We start from the raw sequence: 10,152 nt of genomic DNA, 5'->3' as shown, positions 1-10,152 counted from the left end.
AGCTATATGTTTAATTAATAAAGATGATGTGATTTAGGGGACTTACTTTCAAAGGGATTACATTTAGTGGCGCTTTGTATTTTCCCATGTGTTGCTTCTCAATAAAGGTTTTCCAAACGCTGCCCAATAAAAAATTTGCCACGTCATCAGATATAGTTAATCATCTTGTTTGTGTGTATATATAGTTGCTATAGATACCGAAATTACCTCTGGATAATATCTATCATATCTTGGTAGTCTTGTTGTGGTTTTCTCATTGAGTCATAGATTATCAAGTGACTTTTCACCAGATCGATGTCCATCAATATCCAGTGATTGCTGCATGTGTTTATAGGATATAACGCATAACACTCATTAATTAACTAGAATCAACATATGAGCCATTAAGGATGATCGACATTATTAACACTCACTTGAAGTTGTAGGGAAAGAGTATATCCTTCTTGTGGCGTTGGTTTACTAAGAAGTTCATGAGGTTACTCTCTGACTCAGACTTCCAATTAGTCTTTGGAGTAACTGGGTCTTTGATTACTATATGGGGATCAACAAAACCAATTTCATTGCAGCCTTCCTTTCTGAGCTCTGTCATTGTAAATCTGCATATATATAGTACTTGTTAGGATAATTTATATGCATATACACACATATGATGAGTTTAATAATAGATCGAAAGAATTATTACTTACAGGCAATAGCAGCTAATGATAACTTTATCCAGAGAGGTCAGGTGGTATAGTTGATAAAATTCTGCAAAGTCAACATACATAACATCATCGCCACGGAACCAATGTTTATCTCTAATTCTGACACCAACACAGAAGTCTCCACCGGTAGACGCCTGCATGTACCACTTGTTTAGCAGGTACATTTGCGTCCCCAGATCATATAAGGCTTGAGGGTTGTATAGACTCTAGCCTAGTACAAATTTTTTCTTCCAAATATCAACCTCCGCCGCACTCTCAATGTTTCCATCACCAAACATCTGGTAAAGGTCGAGACCAGTCTCATCAATAAATTCACCAAGGTGATCCAAATCGACATCCGGAGGTATGTTTGCCTGATGCATTAATCCTAAATTCGAACCATATTCATTACCAACAACTAGCGGGGGGACTGATTGGTGCGATTGTTGTCCGAGTTGTGCAACTCCTTTCCCTGCCCGCTTCTTTTTCTATGCCGCCTCAATTGACTTGGTGAGAGTACGGTCATAGTCCGTTAACGTTGATTTGGATGGCTTACGAGATTCCCACTGTTGTTGCTGGTAAGAAGCCACCTTTTTTCTTAGAATATCTGGAGCTACGAAGAAGTACGGTTTCTCCGGGTTTCTCCTTGCTTCTTGATTCTTTTTAAGTTTGTCATAGAATCTGGACATATCTTTTTTATATGCATCAGTTACTTCTTTCTTCTCTTCAGATATTATTTTGGGAATAGCCATTGGTTTCACGGTGGCTTTCTTTGCTGGCAGGGACTGGTTCTTCGTTTGCGGGGCTAGCCTCTTGCTAGTACTTGGCTTCTTGGTAGGCGGGGGCGGGGGAGGCATTGGAGACCTCCTTAGAGGTGGTGGCAGCGGCGTTGGAGACCTCCTTGGAGGTGGCGGCTGCGGCGTTGGAGACCTCCTTGGAGATGGTGTGGATGCAGCCTCGCCTTCCAACACATTGTCATCGTAAAGAGCACTATGATGATCTGTCGATTGAACAATTGGATTTAGGTTGGGGGAGGATCTGCTACAAAAAAAGGAATGACATATTATTATGAGTAGATTGTTAATTATTTAAGCCAATATAAATTAATGATGTAGTGTTTTCATCCACACCTACGGTGAGGTAGTTCAGGAGGAGGTGGAGGCGACATCTCAGGAATGATGATGTAGCGCTTGCGCCATAGAATGAATGTCTTCTCTCCTTCTCCTAAAGTCTTCTCGCTATCACCTCCAGGAATGTCAAGAGGCAAATCACTAAAACCTTTTTTAGCTTTATCTACCGAGATGGTAGCATATCCTTCTTGGATTATATTCCCATGAATCCTTGGTGTCTTGGTTCGGTCGATAAGATTAACAAGACCGATAGCCACCTTGATTATGGAATTCCCCTTCGAAATGTGTAGCTCACACGATGTACAAGGTTTAGTGACATCATCCGTAGGGAAGCGCAATCCTATGTCCCCTTGATTTGGTATCTCTGTGGAAGCGCAGCTGCTTATCAACTGAACAGATTGGCTAATGTTGATTCCTGGCTCTGATGTCTGGTTGCTTGCACTAATTGCTATTTGCACTTGCCTTCTGATTTCCTCCTGCATTCTCGCTTCAAGGTTTTTTTCCTGCTCCTGTGCTTCACGCACCGCTTCCTCTAACCTCTGGAGCCGTTGTGCCTCTTCTTCCTTCTTTCTCTGACGGCTTCTATAGGAAGGTCTATCCTGAGGGAATCCATGCTCCCATGAGACACTTCCTTTGCCTCTAGTTCGGCCACCATGTTCAATAGTTCTGATGGCGTATGTCAGTTCATCCTTCTCTCTATTGGGCCTGAACGCACCACTAGCAGTAGCTCTCTGAGCATAAAACAATCTTTCTACTGCTTCTTGTAGTCTTGCGCCATAAACGCACTTTCCTGTCTCTTGGTCCAGTGTTCCCCCATGAGAGAAAAACCAATTCTTTGCACGCTCTCTCCACTCGAGTGATTCTGGTGTGATACCCTTGGTAAGAAGGTCTGCTTCCATTTTGTTCCACTTCTTAATGGCAGTCGGGTAGCCACCTGATCCCAAGTTATGGTGGTATGTCTTCTGTTGGGCATTACGTTGGTTCTTTATCACCCGACTCACACCCTCTTCCGACGTCTTGTACTATACAAACTCATCCCAATAGGGCCTCTGCTTTGAGATTGGGCCTAGGACAATAAAATCTGGTGCTATGTTCTTCTTGACATACGTCATGTATAGGTGTTTCTTCCAAGTCTGAAACTGGGTGGCCATCTTCTTCATTGCCCAATCCCTAACTCGCTCCTTCAATTCATCACCATCTATTATATCATCATAACCATCTGTTTGGAGCGTGAAATGTTCCAAGACATCATTCCAAATTAATGTCTTGTCACGATCAGAGACAAAACTAATATGAGGAGCATTGGTCTTCTTCTTCCATTCGTGGGTACTAATCGAGAGCCGGTCCCGTACAAGGTAACCACAATGGTGCACGAATTTCATTTTATTTGGCCCCTCGGTTCGCCTGTATCCACATTGAACTCCGAGATGATGAAGCGGCCCTCCAATGGCTTGTTGGGACCTCGAACATTTTTACTCTTCATTGTAGTTGTCGATGTCGATCCAGAGGGCTACAAAACATAAACATTATTTTTAATGTCATGAGCACACATAAGACATATGATAATATATATAGCTAATAATAAAAAATATATACTTGGCCAATATGTTGTTGCTCATTTTGTTCAAGAGCTAAGTACTGACTCCCGTCATCTGCATCCTCTTGCATGTTATTTTTAGCACCATCATCGCTGGCAACTTGAGTGCCAGTGTTGATCAAATTCATCATCAACTCTTCCTCATCCATGTTTCTCAGGTCGGCCATCTAGCTTCAAAAAACAAAACTAATATATAGTGCGTCAAATCTTTGCTTACATGCGTAAAATCTACGAACAATATGCATTATTAAATCTTGTGTTAGTACTAGGGTGAATTAGGGCTATACATAAACGGCCGAGGGCGAATTGCGTTGGTGACTAGGGCGAACCACGTCGGTGACATCAACAACGCGGTTCGCCCTAGTCACCGATGCAATTCATCCTAGTGTGATTGTTTAGCGTTAACGATAACGATAATACGAATGTTGATCGACTAGGCCATGAGAGAGGGCAGTGTGACAAGAGTGGCGGTGCTCCACTCCGTCGTATATATGTTTGTACACATGGGTGAACGAGGGCGGTGGTGCTCCACCGTATACATAGAAACGCATGAGCGAACGAGAGCGACGGTGCTCCACGACGTATATATACATGCATATGAATACAAATGACGTATATATACGTGTCGGCGCGGTGGCCGGTGTGCTGACGACGACGACGTGAGGCGGGCCAGAGCGGTGTCGGTGCATGATGTTGTGATCCTATGTACCATGTGAACCATGTAGTCATTCATCATATATCTTAAACTAAACATAGTCACTTTATTAACTACAATATATCTTATGCCGACACGTAATACGAATGTTGATCGACTAGGCCATGAGAGAGGGCGGTGTGACGAGAGTGGCGGTGCTCCACTCGGCCATATATATGTTTGTACACATGGGTGAATGAGGGCGGCGGTGCTCCGCCGTATACATAGAAACGCATGGGCGAACGAGGGCGGTGGTGCTCCACGACGTATATATACATGCATATGAATACAAATGACGTATATATATACGTGTCGGCGCGGTGGCTGGTGTGCTGACGACGACGATGTGAGGCGGGCCGGTGTGCTGACGACGACGACGTGAGGTGGGCTAGGGCGGTGTCGGTGCGTGATGTCGTGATGTTGCAAGTTTTAGCTAGCTAAGTTTTAGATAACTAAGTTTCAGCTAGCAAGTTTTAGATAACTAAGTTTCAGATACGTCTAGCTCCCATTCCGGCCAGCCGATGCTCTGATCCGCTGTCTCCTCCCTAATGTCATTGCCCCATGTGGAGAAGGAGCCAAGATGACGGCAGCAGCTGATGGCTCCTCCGCTATGGATGACAAGCAGCAAAAGACCCCAACCTTGCATGGGCCCTTACTGACGCCGTTTCACCATGCACGATGAAAGCCGAGAGAGAACTCACCTCGGGTGGGCGCGGTGGAGGGTCAGCCGGGCGCGCGTGGTGGAGGTCGTCGGCGTGAGGTCATCGGCGGTGGAGGGCTGCACGAGGCGAGGCACGGGCTCCGGTGTCACGGGGGCGGGCTGATGCGCAGGGGAAGACGAATCGGAGGCGGCGCGAGGAAGAAGAGAGAAAGGGCCGGCGGCGGTGTTCGACGAGGAAGAAGAGGAGGGGATCGATCTGCGCCAGGCACTGGTGGTTATATACTAGGGAGATTTACTCCCGGTGCCAGCCACCAACCGGGAGTAAAGGTCCTTTACTCCCGGTGCGTATTACCAACCGGGAGTAAATGTCCCTTTACTCCCGGTGCATGTTACCAATCGGGAGTAAAGGGTATACCTTTACTCCCGGTTGGTAACACGCACTGGGAGTAAAGGGTTTTTTTGGCGGGCCACGAAACTACAGCCCACCTTTACTCCCGGGTGGGCTTCCCACCCGGGAGTAAAGGTGGGCTGCAGTTTCGTTTCCCGCCTGTTTTGAGCAAAATTTTTTAATAGAAATATGGATTTTCTTGTTAAATACATAGTAAATTAAATAAAAGGCATAAAATTATTTTATTAAAAATATGGATTTTCTTTCTCTTTATTGCACATAGGAAAAATCTATAACCTAACTTTTTTATTTTTTGTTATAATTATAAAACATAATGTAACTAATATTTATTATTTCGTTAATGGAAAAATGTAGCGTTTAATTAAAATTATTAAAACTATTGGTTTTGGACTGGAAATTTGTTTTCACATCATTTTAACGTTAATATTTTAATTTTTCATCACTCAATATCCTAATTTAACTTTTCGAGAGAGAAATCCCACCAAATCAAACATTGATTTAATTTGAAACACGACATAATAAACATCTGAATTCACAATTATTACATAATATCTCAAACACACACTACATTAAATCACTATATCATCAAGTGGGTACAGCAGTGAACTTCTTCTTTATGTATGTCCCTTGGTTATGATCGTGGCGTAACCATGGAGTGTCCTCATCATTTACCAAAATGCTAGGGTCTTTGTTCACTTTGAAGGGCGGAATTCGGTCATACTTTTCATAATCTTCTGATATGTCCGACTTGTCCTCAATTCCCATGATTTCTCTTTTCCCTGAAAGAACTATGTGGCGCTTTGACTCTTTGGTTGAGTCATTATCGTTTTTCCCTCTTTTTGGTTTGGTAGACATATCATTGACATAGAACACCTGATTCATATCCTTGGCAAGGACGAATGGTTCGTCTTTGTACCCAATATTACTAAGGTCTACTATTGTCATTCCATACTCATTGTCTACTGTTACCCCGCCTCCGGTCACCTTGACCCATTGGCACTTGAACAATGGGATCTTCAAAGTAGGTGCATATTCTAGTTCCCATATTTCATCTATGCGGCCATAATATGTCTGCTTATTCCCATTCGGGTCTATGGCATCTATGCGGACACCACTATTTTGGTTGGTACTCCTTTTATCTTGGGCTACTGTGTAGAATATGTTCCCATTTATCTCGTACCCTTTGTATGTTACGATATGCCATGATGGTTGCATAGCCAATAAATACAGTTGCTCATGGATGCTCTCATCACCTTGACATTTTTTTCGCAACCAACCGCCGAAAGTTTTCATGTGCTTACGCGTAATCCAAGCTTCAGTCTTCCCTAGAAACTCGGATCGTAAGAGATCCTTGTGTGTCTCAATATACGGATCTACCAAAGAGGAGTTCTGTAGAACTGTGTAGTGCGCTTTATTAAAATAATCATCCTTCGTACCAATATATGTTTTCCTCCCTAGTGTCCCCTTTCCGCTTAGTCTCCCCTCATGTCTCGATTCAAGAACACCAATCGAGTCAAGGTTGGGAATAAAGTCAACATAGAACTCAATAACATCTTTTATTCCATAGCCCTTGGCGATGCTTCCTTCTGGACGAGCACGGTTGTGAACATATTTCTTCAGGATCCCCATGAATCTCTCTAAGGGGAACATGTTGTGTAGGAACACAGGACCGAGAATGAAAATCTCCTTGACTAGGTGAACTAGGAGGTGTGTCATGATATCAAAGAAGGAAGGAGGGAACACCAACTCAAAGCTGACGAGACATTGAACTACATCATTCTGTAGTTTAGCTAGATCAGTTGGATCAATTGCCTTCTGAGAAATTGCATTGAGGAATGCACATAGCTTCACAGTGGCTAGACGTACATCTGGAGGTAGAATTCCTCTTAATGCAACTGGAAGTAATTACGTCATGAGAACATGACAATCATAGGACTTTAAGTTACATAATTTCTTCTCTGGCACATTTATAATACCCTTTATATTCGAGGAGAATCTAGATGGTACCTTGATGTTGTTTAAGCATTCAAACATGATTTCCTTCTCCTCTTTGCTTAGAGTGTAGCTGGTAGGATGTAAGTAATGGCGTCCATCATCTGTCTTCTATGGATGTAGGTTGTCTCTTTCTCTCAAACAACGCAGGTCCTGTCGTGCTTCAAATGTGTCCTTAGGCTTTCCATACACACCCATGAAGCCTAGCAGGTTCACACAAAGATTCTTCGTCAGGTGCATCACGTCGATCGAGCTACGGACCTCTAGGACTTGCCAATAGGGTAGGTCCCAAAATATGGACTTCTTCTTCCACATGGGTGCGTGACCGTTAGCATCGTTCGGAATAGGTTGGCTACCATGTCCTTTTCCAAAGATGACTTTCACATCATTGACCATATCGAGTACATCCTCACCGGTTCAGTTGTGAGGCTTGGTCAGGTGGTCTGCCTTCCCTTTAACATGCTTGCCTTTCTTTCTTATGGGGTGATTTGTAGGAAGAAATCGACGATGGCCAAGATACACGACCTTTCAACATTTTTTCAAGAATACACCTCTAATATCACCGAAGCAGTGTGTGCATGCATTATATCCCTTGTTTGACTGTCCTAAAAGATTACTTAGAGCAGGCCAATCAATGATTGTTACGAACAACAATGCTCGCAGATCAAAGTGTTCCTGTTTGTACTCATCCCACACACGTACACCTTCTTTATTCCACAAAATGAGAAGTTCATCAATAAGTGGTCTCAGATACACATCAATGTCATTGCCAGGTTGCTTCGGGCCTTAGATGAGCACATGCATCATAATGAACTTTCGCTTCATGCATAACCAAGGAGAAAGGTTGTAGATACTTAGAGTAACAGGCCAAGTGCTATGACTACTGTTCTGCTCTCCAAAAGTATTGATACCATCTGTACTTAAAGCAAACCTTAAGTTTTTTGCGTCATTTGAAAATCCGGGAATTCTCTGTCGATTGCTCTCCACTGGGACCCATCAGTAGGGTGTCTCAACATATTATCTACCTTACGGTCTTCTTTGTGCCATCGCAACAATTTTGCATGTTCTTTGTTTCTGAACAGACGTTTCAAGCGTGGTATTATAGGAGCATACCACATAACCTTGGCAGGGATTTTCTTCCACGGACGTTCGCCCTCAACATCACCAGGGTCATCTTGCCTGATCTTATACCGCGATGCATGGCATACTGGGCATGCATCCAATTTCTCGTACTCTTTGCCATGGTACAAGATGCAGTCATTAGGACATGCATGTATCTTCTCGATTTCTAGCCCCATAGGACAGACAACTTGTTTTGCTTCGTAGGTAGTGGCGGACAATTCATTGTCCTTCGGAAGCATCTTCTTTTGGATTTTTAGTAACTCTCCAAATCCCTTGTCAGATACACTATTCTTTGCCTTCCATTGCAGCAATTCTAGTGTGGTTCCCAACTTTTTCTGCCCTACATCACAAGTTGGGTACAACAATTTCTTGTGATCTTCTATCATCCGCTCGAACTTGATCTTCTCCTTTTCACTTTCACATTCTCTTTGTGCGTCACGAATGACCTGACAAAGATCATCAATAGGCTCATCTTCTGTGGCTACCTCTTCTTTAGCTTCTCTCATTGCAGTATCATTGAAGCACGCACCATCGGGAATAATATCATTATCGTCCCATTGTTCTTCTTCACCTTCTTCCATTACAACGCCGGTTTCTCCGTGCTTCGTCCAACAAATATAGTTTGGCATGAAACCTGACTTGAACAAGTGTGAATGAAGAGTCCTTGAGCAAGGATATTCCATCGTATTCTTATATATGGCACATGGGCAGCACATGAAACCATCGCGTTTGTTTGCCTCGGCCGCACATAACAAAGAATGCACGTCGTCAATGAACTCTTGGGAGCGGCGATCAGCATTGTACATCCAATGCCAGCTCATCTGCATTACATGACATAAATACCATATTAAAACCTAGATCATAATTAATTATTTATACAACATGTGTGCCACCACAAAAGGTACAAATTTATGAAAGCATCGCTACAATGTAGACAATCCCAACTACTACTAAAAGAACTAAAGCTAAAATACATTTCAGGAGCACAAGGATTTTGCGACCAATCTCAACTAAAACAGACAGATCCCCCGATTGTGCAACATCTTTGGGCTTCTTTGGCTGGATCACTGCCTCATTAGCTGCTATATCTGCCTGTTGTGCAAGATATTTTTGCACGAGCTCAACATACTCTTCCTCCCAGTAGAAGCCTGAACATCGTCCACTGCCATCCCACTGAAATTAAAACAAAAAATTAGAACTTTAATCACAACCATCATAAAAATAGGTATAAACTAACCATAATCATTAAATACGATAAAATAACTCACATTGCGATCCGTACACTTGTAGAAGATACGATCCTTGTTGGGGCCCTCCTTCTTCACTCGGTACTCCATCACAATCTTCGTCTCATCACGACACTTGCCGCATGGAATGAGAGGGAGGCCCGGCCTAAGTCGCTTTGGAAACCCATGAGAGGCCGAGAACCCAGAAGCAGTTGCCATCTACTCTCTATACTCATTTTTTAATACACTATAAATTTCTCATTTTATAAACAAATAAAATTAAGAAACTATAAAATTATCTATATCTCTAAACAATGATATTTTTAATGGTCATTGTGTTCTCGTCTTTTACTACGACAGGTAAGTAATTCACATGATATTTCCACAAATTAACAGAAGAATGGGAGTGTACACATATAACAATCGATTATCGTTTATATTTATATATATACTATGTTTGGGTACGGTGATTGACAGACTACTGCGACGATATCGGGACATGTGAATAAATAACCATCCGTACTAGTTGACCTTGCTTACGTGATCATCTTGGCGAGCATTTCTCCACCGGACGGCACCGTACTTGGCCACGGAAGAGCTCCAATTCTACGAGGAAGGGAACACGGTCTTCCACGACC

Source organism: Miscanthus floridulus, chromosome 1, assembly GCF_019320115.1.
Source record: "Miscanthus floridulus cultivar M001 chromosome 1, ASM1932011v1, whole genome shotgun sequence".
NCBI lineage: Eukaryota > Viridiplantae > Streptophyta > Magnoliopsida > Poales > Poaceae > Miscanthus > Miscanthus floridulus.
This window is presented reverse-complemented; position numbering follows the sequence as displayed.